The sequence below is a fragment of the Caretta caretta genome, chromosome 9 (assembly GCF_965140235.1).
Source record: "Caretta caretta isolate rCarCar2 chromosome 9, rCarCar1.hap1, whole genome shotgun sequence".
NCBI classification, from domain to species: domain Eukaryota; kingdom Metazoa; phylum Chordata; order Testudines; family Cheloniidae; genus Caretta; species Caretta caretta.
Window position 1 is genome coordinate 21,689,933 of NC_134214.1, and position 20,467 is coordinate 21,710,399.

A 20,467-nucleotide genomic window follows, 5' to 3' on the forward strand; every position below is an offset into this window, starting at 1 on the left:
GTGCAAGAGAAGAAATCTACAGGAAGAAACAAACAACAGGGGCATGTCCTGTTGATGAACAAAGACAAAGGATTGTTCAGGTGTATCTTAGAGTGGAAAGGAACATACTGGATCCTTCACCAAGGAGGCAAGCTGACAGCATGTTCGTCTAATGAAAGGAAGGTCACAGCCAACCTGTCAAGGTACGGCAAGGACTTTGGGTGAGCAATACTTGGTTAGACACAAGAGCATCTTGTTAATTAAGTCTAGGTTCCAGAATGTGTGTTGTGATTTTATTTTATATGTAACCATTACGTCTACTTTTACTGCCTGAATCTCTGTTCCTTGTTAAATAGACATACACTTGTTTTCACTATAAACACATCCAAGTGTTGTGTGTTAAGCTGAGAAGCCATCAGAGGTGAAACTGGCAAGCTGGGCTGTACTGCTTCTTGGGAAGAAGCAAATCTGCAAATACTTCCAGTGTCCAGTGGACCAGCAGCTGGACAATCCAGGGAAATGCTCACAGGGCGCAAATGCTGGAGTGTGCCAATTACTAACCTGCAGAGTGACAGGAGAGCCAAGAACAGAGGGCTTTCTGTTGCCAGGAAACCATGAAATTGGAGAGCTGACTCACGGCAGGGACAGACAAGGCTTCCTCATGCTACCAGCAGGTGATAGTGAGGTGCCTCATAACGTTGGGTACCCCAGAAAGCGTCGCAACATCTCAGTTCATACAAACAACCCACAAAGTAGCTTAATAGCCATGAACTATTTTTAACAAGAAGATTCTATGCCCTTTAAAATGAAAGAGAAGGATATTCCAGAAACATTTCTACAAGTTCCAAATACATACAAGAAAACTTACTGCTTATTCCGGGTGTGATGCACTAAATCCGGATGGGTGCTGCCCTTTTGTGCACCATGCTGCTGAGCTGTCCAGCTCTCCTACTGCACTGAAGTAGGAACATTGAACAAATATCTTAATTTTAGACACATTTGAATGCTGGGGGGTGGGGGTGGGGGTAACGGGATCAGAAAGAGCGGGGGAGGGGGTTTCCTGATGAAGAACAGGGTCACGGTCAGTGTATAAGATGGGAGTGGACTGACATTTTTCAACTGAACACTTTTTTCAATAAAATAACTTTTTAATGAATAATAAAATAATCAAAGTGTTTTGCAAAAAATCAGTTCCATTTTGATTAAATGTATTTGATAAAAGTTTTTTAAAACCAAAACAAAGTGATTTTTTTAAATTAAAATTGAAAATTTTAGTTATAATTAATTTCATCAAAACTTATAAAACTTTCAAGGTAATAAACAGATTTTTCTGCCCAATTAATTTAGGCATTCTGGGGTCCAATTAACTGAGGTGGAATTTTGTGTGTGTTTTAAATAATTCTAAGGCAATCTTAATGGATAATGAAATCATTCTATAACCAGCACAAACCCAAGGCTGAGAGAAAAGGGGCAAGTAGCAAAGGACAAGGCCAAAGCTCTTTCAGAACATTACTATTATTTATTTGTTTTTATCATAGCACCTACAAGCCCCAGTCATGGACCAGGACCCCATTGTACTAGGCACCGTACAAACACAGAACAAAAAGACAGTCCCTGTCCCAAAGAGCTTACAACATAAGACAACAGATGGACAGACAGACAGATGGGGGAGTACAAGGAGAGAATGAGACAATATTGGTCAGTATGACGGGCTTTCATCTTAGAACAACCATCGTGGCCCATTTGAAGTCAATGAAAGTTTTGCTATTGACTTCAGTGGGGCCAGGATTTTACTGGCAGTGTTCAGGTCACGTTGCACTGGACTCACATTTTTGATATACTATAAGTCAGGACTGTGGAAGAGATCATAAATCATGACAAATATTGTACAAGATTTGTAAAGTATTAACAGTTATATTCTCTACAGAAGCAGAAGTAAGTAATATATAGCAAGTTAATGCCCTGCCTTGACACATTACTTTAACATTTTCTTCCTCCCTTACACTTTTGATAAATATTTTATGCTGTTTTTCTCCACACATTTTTATATAAACAATTAGAATTAAATCCCGCTCAAGAAAGTATGTAAGTCTTAATTAGGAAAAGTAAGTCATTCTACATTAGATATTACCCACTATGATAAAGAGTAAGCTCTGTATGTTTAATAAAGCTGCTCAAAAAGCATTCATGAAAATGTAAGTTTTCCCCCCACAGTTTTTCCATCAAATATTGAAATTTTTTTACCAGCTCTAATCATAAGGATTAAAGATTTAATTTCTCCTATTTCAGTATATCTAAAATACTGTATATGCACATTATTCTTAAGGTGGACAAGTGGAATATTCAGTAAGTAATATGTCTAGGATAAAGTGTCCATTACAGAATAAAGGTTGGTTTCATCTTCTGTACAATTCCTAGTTAAGCAGATTTTACACACACAAAAAGCAGTGTTCGCGTAAACCTCAAACTGCTTCTAAACAAATACACAGGTTTAGGAGAACCGCGTGCAGGATCAAAAAGCCACCATGATGGTGGCTAGGCTATTTTATAATAGAAACAGTACTTTCAGGCTGGTTTCCAAATACAAGTAAGAAAAGCTGAAAAGCAAGATTGATCTGCATAGTGATAAAGATGTAAACCATGTACACAATCGCAGCAAGCATAGGAACAATAACAGTGTAGAAGACCAATTTTTCACAGGGTACCATGAGTTCACTACAGGTGATCAGTTTATACTGATAATATAGCCAGTAGAGATAGGTCATCAAACGTTTAACAGCCATCTTCATTTTTTACCAGCTTCAAGAAGTTTGACCTATTAGAACAAAGAAAAGAAAGTTAGCAGGGGAAGAGACAATGTAAAAAGTTTTGGATAAAGCAAAAAGTAAATATGATTCAGTGAAAAGCCATGCCATGCTCAGCTCTGTGCACTGTAATTGTTTCACACAGCAGTAAAGATTGAAAGAGATATTCAAGGAGTGAAGCATTCAGTTAGTCAATGTCACATATTGCTACTGAACATAAACCACAATGATAATATCACCTTTGTGACAACACAGCTAAAATCCTAGAACTGAAAACACATATTGAAGTGGGAAGACTTGATCAGATGCTAAGAGACTAGAGCGAGAGAGAGGAGAAGCCATCCAAAAATGAGCATGGCCAGATTCTCACACACCTCCTCATATCAAGGTACCTGTAGTGCCTCTTCTGTCTGAAATTCTGAGCTAGCTAGTTTAGGAGCATTGTGTGATCCCTGGTTCTTCAGAAAGACTCAACATGTCAATGTTCCCCAACTTCTCCCCAAGCTCCATAGGTTGAGTCATACTCCACCTTCTTAGCTCGGCCTCCTGAAGGATTATTTCAAGATCTACAGGAGCAGCTCTGAAGCATAACAGGTCATTGTAAGCCATGGTCCTGTAGATTCTGCTAAGATCCAAAGCAGTTCCTGTCAATCCTAAGAGTTCATAGGGAGAAATACAAGAATGGGAAAAGTAATCAAGGTATGGGATCTGGACACGCAGGACAGACTGGTGGCCCAGAACAGCTGCAGGACTCACCAGAGCCTTGGAAACCTGGAACTTCTGCAGGCAATCAAAACTGGAAGCAAGAAGGAAGATCTGGGAATTTCACAAGCTCCCATGAGGCACCAAACCTCAAAATGCTTTCAGGAGACATCCCCCTCAGTGCATTTCATTTTCCCAGGGACAAATGGAAGGGAGCCAAGTTGACTGAGGTCCTCAGGGAGGGGTATTTGACAGTCTCATTCTGGCACAGTCATTGAGGACATCTGAGGGGAGTATGAGAGGAATTAAGTTTCCATTCATGCTTGCCCCTTTGTGTGGTCATAAAGGAAAGGAGAAGGGTCACAATGTAATCCAATCAAATTAGGAGCTTTGCCCACCTCACCCAGTCATTTTTTTATTATTTTGTCCTACATTATAGTAGATTAAACCCAAGGGAAATTCACAAAAATTTCAATAAAATTTTTGTGAATTTTTGTCAAAGTTTTGTTGCAATTAATAAATTCCTCCATCTCCTCACTCACTGTCCTGCCTTCTCTTTCATGTGAATCTTAGAGGCTGATTTGAGCAGAGTAACTTCATTGCTGGCACACAGTTTGAAAATTTATTATACAGAAACCAATGAGAGCAAAGGAATTAAAGAATCCAGAGTAATTTACATAAATATAACACTATTGAGAAAAACAATAATACACTGCCTAGGCAAATCAGACACCAACATCGAAAACCCAGGGAGCCTGTCAGATGGGATGAACACTTTACAAGTATATAAAGTAGTTATTTTAGGAAGTATTGTACGTTTGTTCTCTCACCCACTCTATTCTCTTCCTGGAACATATCACACATCATCCTGCATTATATACCAACACTGTGGGGTCACCAAAGGGGTTTGAATAAAAGTGCTATCATTTCAGTTGTCTTATGGCCTCCTGTCTTTTATTGACAATAAGTAACACATTAACCCAGTTCAAATAGGTTCATTATGCTTGCCATAAACAAATAACTTAGAAGGAAAACAGAGAAGACTTTATTTTGTTTTTAGTTGGAACATGGATAATTTTCTGAAATATAATATAAATATCTAGGGTGAGATCCTGGCCCCACTGAGATCAACCAACCCCTAATTTTTTTTCCAGGAACATAAAAAAAAGTTGAGTTATTACAACAGAAATTAAACGTGGTAATTAAGCCCAATGCCCTTTGTGGATTTGGACAAATCACTCAGTCACAGAGCTTAAGGCTAGACGGGAATACCAGATCATCCACTAAAAACTTTTGCCTCAGTTTTCTATTCTATGAAATGAAGACAGTATTGTTCACTTACCTCCCTCACAGGTAGATTTCACTAGTTAGTGTACATATAGTGCCTTCACCATATACGAAGACATATAATTGCTCAGTACTATCGTTAATGTAACATTCACCTTGCTGTACATTACATATAGTTTACAGTAAAAGCCCAGTTATGCTAAAATCCCATATCAAAGCAACTTAATTGCCACAAACTACTTTTAAGAAAGGAGGTTGTCTCTCCCTTAAAAATAATTTTTTTTTAATATTGCAAAAAAGTTAGTGCACATTCCATGCAAAACAAAGAAAACTCACTCCTCTCCTTCTGGATGTATGATGTTAAATCTGGATAAGTGATGCTCCTTAATGCTCCTGCCTTTTGTTGCGGATCTACTTACTGAATTGAGAAGTGTAAACACTGAGCTTGGTTACTGAATTCCAACAGGGTGTTTTGACTGCCCCACCCTTCCTCATTATTGCTAAAAGCACCTCTGGCCAAGATCCCATATATTATGCAACAATATTAATTTCAATCTATGCAGCCAAGGCACCCAGTTTGTGTGACAGGTTCCACAACAATTTTAATTTTATAACCTGCACAAAATCAGGGGACCACATGCAGGCTGAGACAGAACAGGCTGAGATACTGCCTTAGAGCAGTGGTTTTCAGCCTTTTTTCATTTGCGGATCGCTAAAAATTTTCAAATGGAGGTGGAAATCTTAGAAATAGTCTGCGGATCCCATGAGGTCCACAGACCACAGGTTGAAAACCACTGCCTTAGAGGAAGCAGTGGAGGCTTGCCACAAGCAGTGCCTTTCCCAATTTTGAGTCTCAAAGTTCAGAGCTCTGCTCCTGTAAGACTTCAGAGTAGTATTTGCCAAGTAGAAGAACATAAGAATGCCCATATTGGGTCAGAACAAAGGTCCATCCAGCCCAGCATTCTGTCTACCAACAGTGGCCAATGCCTGTCTACCGACAGTGGCCAATGCCAGGTACCCCAGAGGGAATGAACCAGTCAGCTGCGAACCAGCTGAGCAGCGAACAGCAGAGTGGCTAACAGAGGGAGTTTGCCTGGGATCTGCCTGGGGAGAGCCTGCTGAGGCTTACATCTTGCCGGCTTCTCTGAGTAGTTACTACAACTCCTGATTGAGCTCGTAGAAAGAAGGTAATATGGATGCGGGGTGTTCAGCTGTTGTGACCTGCACTGGATGTGCCATGTTTGTCTTTCTTCCAGAGGACAGAAGCGACTTTGTCTGTACAAAGTGGAAGCTGGTCTCCATATTGGAAGAGAAGGTTCAAGGTCTGGAGCAACAGGTATCGACCCTGCGTTGCATAAGAGAAACTGAAGATTTCCTGGACAGACGTCAGGATATGCTTCTACGGGCACCATGTTCTGAAGATTCAGAACAGGCTATGCAGCGGGGACAGAAGGACAGTGAAGAAATTTGGCAGCATATGACCTCCAGAAGAAGAAAGGGGAGCGTCCATGTACCAGCAACGCAGATACAGGCAGATACATTTTCATTTTCTCTCCACAGGTACTAATGCAGAGAGTGGACTAGATGATACATCTGAGGGAAGGGAACAGAAGGAGACTCCGCCGATTGGAAGGCATGAGATGCACTGTCCTAGGGTTGGGAGTTCCACAACCACTGCTCCCAAGAGAAGGAGGCGGGTGGTGGTGGTCGGGGACTCTCTCCTCAGGGGGACTGAGTCATCTATCTGCTGCCCCGACCGGGAAAATCGAGAAGTCTGCTGCTTGCCAGGAGCTAAGATTCGCGATGTGACGGAGAGACTGCCGAGACTCATCAAGCCCTCGGATCGCTACCCCTTCCTGCTTCTCCACGTGGGCACCAATGATACTGCCAAGGATGACCTTGAGCGGATCACTGCGGACTATGTGGCTCTGGGAAGAAGGATAAAGGAGTTTGAGGCGCAAGTGGTCTTCTCGTCCATTCTCCCCGTGGAAGGAAAAGGCCTGGGTAGAGACTGTCGAATCGTGGAAGTCAACAAATGGCTACGCAGGTGGTGTCGGAGAGAAGGCTTTGGATTCTTTGACCATGGGATGGTGTTCCAAGAAGGAGGAGTGCTAGGGAGAGACGGGCTCCACCTAACAAAGAGAGGGAAGAGCATCTTCGCAAGCAGGCTGGCTAACCTAGTGAGGAGGGCTTTAAACTAGGTTTACTGGGGGAAGGAGACCAAAGCCCTGAAGTACGTGGGGAAGTGGGATACCGGGAGGAAGCATGAGCAGGAGCGCGCGAGAGGGCAGGGCTCCTGCCTCATATTGAGAAAGAGGGACGATCAGCGAGTTATCTCAAGTGCCTATACACAAATGCAAGAAGCCTGGGAAACAAGCAGGGAGAACTGGAAGTCCTGGCACAGTCAAGGAATTATGATGTGATTGGAATAACAGAGACTTGGTGGGATAACTCACATGACTGGAGTACTGTCATGGATGGATATAAACTGTTCAGGAAGGACAGGTAGGACAGAAAAGGTGGGGGAGTTGCACTGTATGTAAGGGAGCAGTATGACTGCTCAGAGCTCAAGTATGAAACTGCAGAAAACCTGAGTGTCTCTGGATTAAGTTTAGAAGTGTGAGCAACAAGGGTGATGTCGTGGTGGGAATCTGCTATAGACCACCGGACCAGGGGGATGAGGTGGACAAGGCTTTCTTCCGGCAACTCACGGAAGTTACTAGATCGCAGGCCCTGGTTCTCATGGGAGACTTCAATCACCCTGATATCTGCTGGGAGAGCAATATAGCGGTGCACAGACAATCCAGGAAGTTTTTGGAAATGGTAGGGGACAATTTCCTGGTGCAAGTGCTGGAGGAACCAACTAGGGGCAGAGCTCCTCTTGACCTGCTGCTCACAAACCGGGAAGAATTAGTAGGGGAAGCTAAAATGGATGAGAACCTGGGAGGCAGTGACCATGAGATGGTCGAGTTCAGGATCCTGACACAGGGAAGAAAGGAAAGCAGCAGAATATGGACCCTGGACTTCAGAAAAGCAGACTTTGACTCCCTCCAGGAACTGATGGGCAGGATCCCCTGGGAGAATAACATGAGGGGGAAAGGAGTCCAGGAGAGCTGGCTGTATTTTAAAGAATCCTTATTGAGGTTACAGGGACAAACCATCCCGATGTGTCGAAAGAATAGTAAATATGGCAGACGACCAGCTTGGCTTAACAGTGAAATCCTTGCTGATCTTGAACACAAAAAAAAAGCTTACAAGAAGTGGAAGATTGGACAAATGACCAGGGAAGATCATAAAAATATTGCTCGGGGATGCAGGAGTGAAATCAGGAAGGCCAAATCGCACCTGGAGTTGCAGCTAGCAAGAGATGTTAAAAGTAACAAGAAGGGTTTCTTCAGGTATGTTAGCAACAAGAAGAAAGTCAAGGAAAGTGTGGGCCCCTTACTGAATGAGGGAGGCAACCTAGTGACAGAGGATGTGGAAAAAGCTAATGTACTCAATGCTTTCTTTGCCTCTGTCTTCACGAACAAGGTCAGCTCCCAGACGACTGCACTGGGCAGCACAGTATGGGGAGGAGGTGACCAGCCCTCTGTGGAGAAAGAAGTGGTTCAGGACTATTTAGAAAAGCTGGACGAGCACAAGTCCATGGGGCCGGATGCGCTGCATCCGAGAATGCTAAAGGAGTTGGCGGATGTGATTGCAGAGCTATTGGCCATTATCCTTGAAAACTTATGGTGAGCCGGGAAAGTCCCGGACGACTGGAAAAAGGCTAATGTAGAGCCCATCTTTAAAAAAGGGAGAAGGAGGATCCTGGGAACTACAGGCCAGTCAGCCTCACCTCAGTCCCTGGAAAAATCACAGAGTAGGTCTTCAAGGAATCAATTCTGAAGCACTTAGAGGAAAGTGATCAGGAACAGTCAGCATGGATTCACCAAGGGCAAGTCATGCCTGACTAATCTAATTGTCTTCTGTGACGAGATAACTGGCTCTGTGGATGAGGGGAAAGCGGTGGACGTGTTGTTCCTTGACTTTAGCAAAGCTTTTGACACTGTCTCCCACAGTATTCTTGCCAGCAAGTTAAAGAAGTATGGGCTGGATGAATAGACTATAAGGTGGATAGAAAGTTGGCTAGATTGTGGGGCTCAGTGGGTAGTGATCAATGGCTCCATGTCTAGTTGGCAGCCGGTATCAAGTGGAGTGCCCCAAAGGGTCGGTCCTCAGGCCGGTTTTGTTCAATATCTTCATTAATGATCTGGAGGATGGTGTGGATTGCACCCTCAGCAAGTTTGCAGATGACACTAAACTGGGAGGAGAGGTAGATACGCTGGAGGGTAGGGATAGGATACAGAGGGACCTAGACAAATTAGAGGATTGGGCCAAAAGAAATCTGATGAGGTTCAACAAGGACAAGTGCAGAGTCTTGCACTTAGGACGGAAGAATCCCATGCACCGCTACAGACTAGGGACCGAATGGCTCGGCAGCAGTTCTGCAGAAAAGGACCTAGAGGTAACAGTGGACGAGAAACTGGATATGAGTCAACAGTGTGCCCTTGTTGCCAAGACGGCCAATGGCATTTTGGGATGTATACGTAGGGGCATTGCCAGCAGATCGAGAGACGTGATCGTTCCCCTCTATTCAACATTGGTGAGGCCTCATCTGGAGTACTGTGTCCAGTTTTGAGCCCCACACTACAAGAAGGATGTGGAAAAATTGGAAAGAGTCCAGCGGAGGGCAACAAAAATGATTAGGGGACTGGAACACATGACTTATGAGGAGAGGCTGAGGGAACTGGGATTGTTTAGTCTGCAGAAGAGAAGAATGAGGGGGGATTTGACAGCTGCTTTCAACTACCTGAAAGGGGGTTCCAAAGAGGATGGATCTAGACTGTTCTCAGTGGTAGCTGATGACAGAACAAGGAGTAATGGTCTCAAGTTGCAGTGGGGGAGGTTTAGGTTGGACATTAGGAAAAACTTTTTCACTAGGAGGGTGGTGAAACACTGGAATGCGTTACCTAGGGAGGTGGTGGAATCTCCTTCCTTAGACATTTTTAAGGTCAGGCTTGACAAAGCCCTGGCTGGGATGATTTAGTTGGGGATTGGCCCTGCTCTGAGCAGAGGGTTGGACTAGATGACCTCCTGAGGTCCCTTCCAACCCTGATATTCTATGATTTTATGAACCTAACAGGAAATGATCTAGTGATCTCTCTCCTGCCATCCATCTCCACCCTCTGACAAACAGAGGCTAGGGACACCATCCTGGCTAATAGTCATTAATGGACTTAACCTCCATGAATTTATCCAGTTCTCTTTTAAACCCTGTTATAGTCCTAGCCTTCACAACCTCATCAAGCAAGGAGTTCCACAGGTTGACTCTGTGCTGAGTGAAGAACTTCCTTTTATTTGTTTTAAACCTGCTACCTATTCATTTCATTTGGTGGCCCCTAGTTCTTATATTATGGGAACAAGTAAATAACTTTTCCTTATTCACTTTCTCCACACCACTCATGATTTTATATACCTCTATCATATCCCAGCTTAGTCTCCTCTTTTCCAAGCTGAAAAGTCCTAGCCTCGTTAATCTCTCCTCATATGGGACCCGTTCCAAACCCCTAATCATTTTAGTTACCCTTTTCTGACCTTTTCTAATGCCAGTATATCTTTTTTGAGATGAGGGGACCACATCTGTATGCAGTATTCAAGATGTGGGCATACCATGGATTTATGTAAGGACAATAAGATATTCTCCGTCTTATTCTCTATCCCTTTTTAAATTATTCCTAAAATCGCGTTTGTTTTTTTGACTGTTGCTGCACACTGCGTGTACATCTTCAAAGAACTATCCATGATGACTCCAAGACCTTTCTTGGAGTCATCATGGATAGTATGCCCCCAGACTGTTCAATTCAAATAATGCATTTGCAATGCAGAGTTTAAGAATGATACAGCACCTGAAGAGCCATACAGAGGCACAATAGCATCATTTTCAAATCAAGAGTTTTTGATCTTCAGCCAATTAACCAAGAAGCCCCAAGTGGAAGCCAATACCTTCTGCAAACCTCCTTTTGAGACAGTACTTCAAGCCCCTCTGTCACTCTGTCTTCCTGCCTACCCTAGCCACCCTGATACAGAGATTTTAAAATAGGGGCAAGCACTTGAGACAATATATTGACAAGATCAGGAGCAGGAAGATGGCAGTAAAGTTTCCCTTTAAAAAACACAAACCCACAAGATCTGAGGCATCTTGATTAAAACAGATTATACTGAAATCTGTCCAGCTGCATAGTCACATTTTATACAGCTGATCTGCCTACAGCCAAATCATTTCCACAAACTAATAAAGACTCCATCTTCAGTTGATATGCCCTAAGCAATGTTTTAAAGGTTGCAGTCTATTCTTCTCCCTTCCATTCCTTAGCCCTGGTCTACACTAGGACTTTAGGTCGAATTTAGCAGCGTTAAATCGATGTAAACCTGCACCCGTCCACACGATGAAGCCCTTTATTTTGACTTAAAGGGCTCTTAAAATCGATTTCCTTACTCCACCCCGACAAGTGGATTAGCGCTTAAATCGGCCTTGCCAGCTCGAATTTGGGGGACTGTGGACACAATTCGACGGTATTGGCCTCCGGGAGCTATCCCAGAGTGCTCCATTGTGACCGCTCTGGACAGCACTCTCAACTCAGATGCACTGGCCAGGTAGACAGGAAAAGAACCGCGAACTTTTGAACCTCATTTCCTGTTTGGCTAGCGTGGCAAGCTGCAGGTGACCATGCAGAGCTCATCAGCAGAGGTGACCATGATGGAGTCCCAGAATCGCAAAAGAGCTCCAGCATGGACCGAACGGGAGGTACGGGATCGGATCGCTGTTTGGGGAGAGGAATCCGTGCTATCAGAACTCCGTTCCAGTTTTTGAAATGCCAAAACCTTTGTCAAAATCTCCCAGGGCATGAAGGACAGAGGCCATAACAGGGACCCGAAGCAGTGCCGCGTGAAACTGAAGGAGCTGAGGCAAGCCTACCAGAAAACCAGAGAGGCGAACGGCCGCTCTGGGTCAGAGCCCCAAACATGCCACTTCTATGATGACCTGCATGCCATTTTAGGGGGTTCAGCCACCACTACCCCAGCCGTGTTGTTTGACTCCTTCAATGGAGATGGAGGCAACACAGAAGCAGGTTTTGGGGACGAAGAAGATGATGATGATGAGGTTGTAGATAGCTCACAGCAAGCAAGCGGAGAAACCGGTTTTCCTGACAGCCAGGAACTGTTTCTCACCCTGGACCTGGAGCCAGTACACCCTGAACCCACCCAAGGCTGCTTCCTGGACCCGGCAGGCGGAGAAGGGACCTCCGGTAAGTGTACCTTTTAAAATACTATACATGGTTTAAAAGCAAGCATGTGAAAGGATTACTTTGCCCTGGCATTCGCGGCTCTCCTGGATGTACTCCCAAAGCCTTTGCAAAAGGTTTCTGGGGAGGGCAGCCTTATTGCGTCCTTCATGGTAGGACACTTTACCACTCCAGGCCAGTAACACGTACTCGGGAATCATTGTACAACAAAGCATTGCGGTGTATGTTTGCTGGTGTTCAATCAACATCCATTCTTTATCTCTCTGTGTTATCCTCAGGAGAGTGAGATATCATTCATGGTCACCTGGTTGAAATAGAGTGCTTTTCTTCAGGGGACAGTCAGAGGAGCCCGTTCCTGCTGGGCTGTTTGCCTGTGGCTAAACAGAAATGTTCCCCACTGTTAGCCACGGGGAGGAGGGAGGGTTGAGGGGGTAGCCACGCGGTGGGGGGAGGCAAAATGCGATCTTGTAACAAAAGCACATGTGCTATGTATGTAATGTTAACAGCAAGGTTTATCCTGAAAGAGTGTAGCCACTGTTTTATAAAATGTGTCTTTTTAAATACCGCTGTCCCTTTTTTTTTCTCCACCAGCTGCATGTGTTTCAATGATCACAGGATCTTCTCCTTCCCAGAGGCTAGTGAAGATTAGAAAGAAAAAAAAATGCACTTGAGATGAAATGTTCTCCGAGCTCATGCTGTCCTCCCACACTGACAGAGCACAGACGAATGTGTGGAGGCAAATAATGTCAGAGTGCAGGAAAGCACAAAATGACAGGGAGGAGAGGTGGCAGGCTGAAGAGAGTAAGTGGCGGGCTGAAGACAGGGCTGAAGCTCAAATGTGGCGGCAGCGTGATGAGAGGAGGCAGGATTCAATGCTGAGGCTGCTGGAGGATCAAACCAGTATGCTCCAGTGTATGGCTGAGCTGCAGCAAAGGCAGCTGGAGCACAGACTGCCACTACAGCCCCTGTGTAACCAACCGCCCTCCTCCCCAAGTTCCATAGCCTCCACACCCAGACGCCCAAGAATGCGGTGGGGGGGCCACCGGCCAACCAGCCACTCCACCACAGAGGACTGCCCAAAAAAAAGAAGGCTGGCATTCAATAAATTTTAAAGTTGTAAACTTTTAAAGTTCTGTGTGGCATTTTCCTTCCGTCCTCCACCACCCCTCCTGGGCTACCTCGGTAATCATCCCCCATTTGTGTGATGAATGAATAAAGAATGCATGAATGTGAAGCAACAATGACTTTATTGCCTCTGCAAGCGGTGATCGAAGGGAGGAGGGGAAGGTGGTTAGCTTACAGGGAAGTAGAGTGAACCAAGGGGCTGGGGGTTTCATCAAGGAGAAACAAACAGAACTTTCACACCGTAGCCTGGCCAGTCATGAAACTGGTTTTCAAAGCTTCTCTGATGCGTACCGCGCCCTCCTGTGCTCTTCTAACCTCCCTGGTGTCTGGCTGCGCGTAACCAGCAGCCAGGCGATTTGCCTCAACCTCCCACCCCGCCATAAACGTCTCCCCCTTACTCTCACAGACATTGTGGAGCACACAGCAAGCAGTAATAACAGTGGGAATATTGGTTTCACTGAGGTCTAAGCGAGTCAGTAAACTGCGCCAGCGTGCCGCCTTTAAACGTCCAAATGCACATTCTACCACCATTCTGCACTTGCTCAGCCTGTAGTTGAACAGCTCCTGACTACTGTCCAGGCTGCCTGTGTACGGCTTCATGAGCAATGGCATTAAGGGGTCGGGTTGGTCCCCAAGGATACATATAGGCATTTCAACGTCCCCAACAGTTATTTTCTGGTCTGGGAATAAAGTCCCTTCCTGCAGCTTTTGAAACAGACCAGAGTTCCTGAAGATGCGAGCGTCATGTACCTTTCCCGGCCATCCCACGTTGATGTTGGTGAAACGTCCCTTGTGATCCACCAGAGCTTGCAGCACTATCGAAAAGTACCCCTTGAGGTTTATCTACTCGGCGGCTTGGTGCTCCGGTGCCAAGATAGGGATATGGGTTCCGTCTATGGCCCCACCACAGTTAAGGAATCCCATTGCAGCAAAGCCATCCACTATGACCTGCACATTTCCCAGGGTCACTACCCTTGATATCAGCAGATCTTTGATTGCGTGGGCTACTTGCATCACAGCAGCCCCAACAGTATATTTGCCCACTCCAAATTGATTCCCAACTGACCGGTAGCTGTCTGGTGTTGCAAGCTTCCACAGGGCTATCGCCACTCGCTTCTCAGCTGTGAGGGCTGCTTTCATCTTGGTATTCATGCGCCTCAGGGCAGGGGAAAGCAAGTCACAAAGTTCCATGAAAGCGCCCTTACGCATGCGAAAGTTTCGCAGCCACTGGGAATCGTCCCAGACCTGCAACACTATGCGGTCCCACGAGTCTGTGCTTGTTTCCTGAGCCCAGAATCGGCGTTCCACAGCATGAACCTGCCCCATTAGCACCATGATGCATGCATTGGCAGGGCCCATGATTTCAGAGAAATCTGTGTCCATGTCCTGATCACTCATGTGACCGCGCTGACGTCGCCTCCTCGCCCGGTATCGCTTTGCCAGGTTCTGGTGCTGCATATACTGCTGGATAATGCGTGTGGTGTTGAATGTGCTCCTAATTGCCAAAGTGAGCTGAGCGGCCTCTATGCTTGCCTTGGTATGGCGTCCGCACAGAAAAAAGGCGCGGAACGATTGTCTGCCGTTGCTCTGACGGAGGGAGGGGTGACTGATGACATGGCTTATAGGGTTGGCTTCAGGGAGCTAAAATCAACAAAGGGGGTGGCTTTACATCAAGGAGTATTTCAGGCAAGACTTCACAGAGGGTTCCAATAAGAAATGGTGCACCTAAGTTATTGTTCTTATTGGAACAAGGAGGTTAGTCTGGCCTCTCATTGATACATGGCTAGATTTACCTTGCTGCACCTTCTCTGTGAGTGACTGCAGTGTGACCTAGAGGAATGAGTCCCCTAGACAGGGGAGGTGAGGAAGCAAATGAGTACAAAACAAATCTGGTCTATTTCTTGTTTTGATCCACTCCATCTATCTTTTACATCTTTGGCTGGCAGCAGACGGTGCAGAAGGACTGCATGCCATCCACATCTCTTGCCTGCCCGGCAGAAGATGGTGCAATATGACTGCTATCCATCCTCATCTCTTGCCTGCCCGGCAGAAGATGGTACAGTACGACTGCTAGCAATCCGTATCGCCTGCCTGCTCACCATAAGATGGTTCAATAGGACTGACTGCAGGACTAAAGAGAATGACCTGGTCAAGTCACTCCAAATTTAGTCCCTGCGCCCATGTCTGTCCAGGTGCTCCTGGCCGACGTGGCCAGCAGCACCTCGGACATGAAGATGACGGCTACCAGTCATATTGCACCGTCTGCTGCCAGAAGGCAATGGGTTGCTGCTACTGTGTAGCAATGCAGTACCGCGTCTGCCAGCACCCAGGAGACATACGGTGACGGTTACCTGAGCGGGCTCCATGCTTGCCGTGGTATGGCGTCTGCACAGGTAACTCAGGAAAAAAGGCGCGAAATGATTGTCTGCCCTTGCTTTCACGGAGGGAGGGAGGGAATGGGGGCCTGACGATATGTACCCAGAACCACCCGCGATAATGTTTTAACCCCATCAGGCATTGGGATCTCAACCCAGAATTCCAATGAGCAGCGGAGACTGCGGGAACTGTGGGATAGCTACCCACAGTGCAACGCTCCGGAAGTCGACTCTAGCCTCGGTACTGTGGAAGCACTCCGCCGAGTTAATGCACTTAATGCACTTAGAGCATTTTCTGTGGGGACACACACACTCGAATATATAAAACCGATTTCTAAAAAACCGACTTCTATAAATTCAACCTTATTCCGTAGTGCAGACATACCCTTACTGCACACAAGCTGAAACTCTCTATTAGAACTGGTCAAAAAATTTCCATCCAGGTCAGTATTTTTTATGATTGGGGAATCACTGAATCGTAGGACTGGAAGGGACCTTGAGAAGTCATCTAGTCCAATCCCCTGCAGGGAAGTGGTACTGCAGTTTTGCTGTGGCTGTGTACAGCAACAAAAGGCTTTTTCTAGACAGCACGTTATTTCTAGGGAGGGTAGCTTCTATCTTCCACCTACCTCACCATTTTTTCCATTCACAGTAAGAAAAGGAAGCTTCTCCTCTCTAGTGTCCCATGCGTGGAACCAAAATTACTCACTGCTCTGGGGATAGCACGTGCCAATTCATTACAATATTTCAACATTGATTTACATAAGCCTGGAACAGGGTAGGTTCGGAAGAATGTAGAGGGAAGTTATGGGATGCCTAATACTCTCCTCAAATGCTAATTTTGAACTAGGTGCTTCTTAAAGTTAAGTTACATGCAGAATATTAAGATTTGCATGGTTGTTTTCTGTAAGTTCTGAACATATTTGGAAAAAAAACAGCTGTACTGTTTTATTTCATTATTATTGTAGGAGATGGGAGACATTTGAAGTATGTGCAGGCTAGACTCACAGTGACCCCTATTTAGTCTCCATTGAATTAAATGGCATGGAGGGGTGCAAAAGTGTGGAACTAGGTGTAGGCAGCTATAAGAGCGTCCCACAGCCTTACTGCATATCTGCTAACAGATTCCAAGCACAAGCAGAGCACTGCAAAACTGACAGAGGAAAAGGGGGAAATTATGGAGCAACTCCTCTACACAGCACATTCAGACAGAAAAAGCCATGGAGTAGGGCAATCTAGCTATACTGTCAGTAGCGGGGTGGGAGAAGGGAAGGGTATGGAAGGTCATCGAGCTTAAAGGTGTTGCAGTGTTTCTAGAATCCTTCTTTTGCCTGGTCACCCAGGAAGAACTATGGTTCAGGGCTGTGTATAGGAGGACTCCAGCCTGCTGTTGTAACAGCCACAATACAGAAATCCTTTCCAACATTCAGTAAGTATAAATTAAAGAAAAAAGCAAAACAAACATTCAAATATCTGGAATTCAGAAGTTATATGGCTACTCACTAAGTTCCCCTTTTTCATTTAGGTTCAGTAAAGTCTTTCAGGTGGAAAAATTAAAATCCTGTTCATACCAGAAGTCTTCCTTGGGGAAAAATAAGAATTCACCGACCACTCAATTTCAGATCCAGAGTTATTGTTCGCAAGATGCTTTCTAGATAAATTTTTGTACTTCACGGTCCAAGAGACACAGACAAGGTTTTCATCTCAGGGCCAAAAGACCAAAAACATCAAGACACTTGATCACGGCCTTGGATAGGCCAAGAGACTACTTACACTTGATCTTAGCTCTAAGGAGCCGAGAAGCAAAGGAAAAAGAAAAGTAAGGAAGAACTGTGCAGGCAGGATAAATTTCAGACAGGTCAGTTACATTAAAGTTCACCTGAACTTCTAAAGCCCATGCTCATTGCACTGTTTAGAATAACATTTGGCTGATGCACTGGTCACCTCTTACTACTGGGGTCTTCTTTCATGCTGCGGTAAGGCCATGTATGCTGTTTTAGCCAGCCCGACTTGATGGTTATGGCAAGGCTATCATGCAGTTTACTTCAAAGTTTTAAAAAAAATTGAAACTAATTAGACAAAAAGGAAGAAGGATAGGAAATAGAAAACAGGATGAGATGAAGTGATGCACAAGGAAGAGTGAAAACAACAACCTTGAACCATGCATCCCGAAAGTTACATAGAACTTAGCCAAACCAATGCCAATGGCATGACATTCTTATTGGATGTATTGCAGTTTCCACAGAGAAACTTCTGGACCTAAAGATACCACATTGTTTCTCTAAAGTGCCCAGAAGGGGCATGATCAACCATTATTGTCCCATCAATCCAATGCCACTCTTCCCCCCCCCCACATAAGCATTTATTTCTGTTTCATGGAATTCTTAGTCCATCATTATGCCCATTTATCATCTCAAGGATCCTTGCAGGTCATTTCACTAGGACGTCAGTCTAAAGGCACTCAAGTCACATGATTTCTTTGACTCCAATTCATGCTTGTTTTTAAATCAGAAATGTCATTTATTTTTGTCACCTTTTACCCTCCAGAGTTCAGCATGGCTTTAAGATCTCTGGCAGAACACTTAGGAAGCCTAGAAGTATAGTCCCAACAGCAGATGAAATTCCCACATTGAGCAGAAATCTTCAGGGCATCCAATGGATGTTCCAGGATCAGCCTCACTACTTCAGCTAGAATAGCAACAGCCCTGTGCAGCAAAAGGGAACACTGTGGTGGAGCTATAGGGCAGAAAACAGCCATTGAGATTTATAGCAAGTAGGGCTGTTAAGATTAATCGCAGTTTAACTCATGTGTTTAACTCAAAAAAATTAATCGCAGCTTTAATTATATTCCATAAATTTCAATTGATATTCTATTGTTTAAATGGTTTAGATATTTTTCTACATTTTCAAATATACTGATTTCAATTACAACACAGAATAAAAGTGTACAGTGCTCACTCTATATTATTATTTTTATTACAAATGTTTGCACTGTAAAATTGATAAACAAAAGAAATAGTATTTTTCAATTCACCTCAGACAAGTACTGTAGTGCAATCTCTTTGTCATGAAAGTGCAACTTACAAATGTAGATTTTTTTGTTACAGAACTGCACTCAAAAACGGAACAATGTAAAACTTTAGCGCCTACAAGTCCATTAAGTCCTAGTTCTTGTTCAGCGAATCATTAAGACAAACAAGTTTGTTCACATTCACAAAGATAATGCTGCTCGCTTCTTATTTACAATGTCACCTGAAAGTGAGAACAGGCATTCACATGGCACTTTTGTAGCCGGCATTGCAAGGTATTTACGTGCCAGATATGCTAAACATTCATATGCCCCTTCATGCTTCGGCCACCATTCCAGAGGACATATTTCCATGCTGATGACACTCGTAAAAAAAAAAAAGTGTTAATTAAATGTGACTGAATTCCTTGGGGGAGAATTGTCTGTCTCCTGCTCTGTTTTACCCGCATTCTGCCATGTATTTCATGTTATAGCTGTCTTGGATAATGACTCAGCAAGTTTTTCCAACTATCTAACCTAATTCTCCCTTGCTGGCAGATTAAGCCCATTATTTTTTCCTCCTACCTCCAGTGGACAAACAATTGATCATCTTCTTCTTTTTAACAGCCTTTAATATCTTCAAATATGTTATCAGGTCACCTCCTCGGTCTTCTTTTCCCAAGACTAAACATATGCCCAGGTTTTTTTAATCTTTCTTAAAAGGTTTAGAAAACCTGTACTATGATCATTTTTGTTGCTCTCCTCTGGACTCCCTTCAATTTGTCCACATCTTTCCTAAAGCGTGGCACCCAGAATTGGAGCCAGTACTCTAGGTGAGTCTTCACTGGCTCCGAACACTGCAGAACAATTACCTCCCATATCTTATGTCCTACACTCCTGTTAATAATGTTAATAATGACATTAGCCTTTTTCACAACCGCATCATACTGACTCAATTTGTTACCCATTATATCCTCCCAATCCTTGTCAGCAGTACTACCACCTACCCAGTTATTCCCCACTGCGTAGTTGTGCATTTGATTTTTCCTTCTTAAAAGTGTATTACTTTGCACTTCTCTTTATTAAATTTAATCTTGTTGATCTCAGACCAATTCTTCAATTTGTCATGGTCACTTTGAATTCTAATCCAGTTCTCCAAATTGTTTGCAACCTGTTCCAGCTTGGTATTATTCACAAATTTCATAAGCATACTCTCCACTCCATTATCAAAGTTGTTAATGAAAATATTGACCAGTATTAGACACAGGGCTGAGCCCTGCGGGACACCCTGCCAGTTTAACAGCAAACCATTGATAACTAAAATACTTTAAAGTGGGTGCACAAGTGGTTGAAAGAGTGTACTTATAGTAATTTTTTCAAGACCACATTTCCCTGGTTTGCTTAGGAGAAGGTCACGTGAGACTATATCAGAAGCCCTACTAAAAATCAGGATATATCATGTCTATTGCTTTCCCTCCACCACTAGGCCAGTAACTCTGTCAAAGGAGGAAATTAGGTTGGCTTGGCATGATTTGTTTTTGACAAATCCATGCTGACTACTCCTTATAAACCTATGATCCTCTAGGCGCTTACAAACTGACTGTTTAATAATTTGTTCCAGTATATTTCCATGTTTCAAAGTTAGGCTGACTAGTCAATAATTCCTCAGGTCCTCCTGGTTCCCCTTTTTAACAATAGGTACTATTTGTGCCCTTCTCCAGTTCTCTGGGATTTCACCTCTCCTTCATGAATTCTTGAATGTAATTGCTATTGGTTCCAAGTTCACTTCAGCTAGTTCAGCCTTAGCCTTTCTGAATTTGTCCCTTCATGCTTGTGCTCTTC

General features: G+C 44.2%; 1 long non-coding RNA gene across 1 annotated transcript in view; it reads right to left on the reverse strand.

Annotated features, from left to right (window-relative positions):
• Nucleotides 1–1,478: 1,478 nt before the first annotated feature.
• The window catches only part of LOC142073163 (uncharacterized), a 29,999-nt gene continuing 11,010 nt past the window's right edge, over nt 1,479–20,467 (reverse strand). The window contains exon 2 of the long non-coding RNA XR_012669853.1: nt 1,479–2,794. This is a non-coding gene — a long non-coding RNA (uncharacterized LOC142073163). The remainder of the gene's footprint in view (nt 2,795–20,467) is intronic.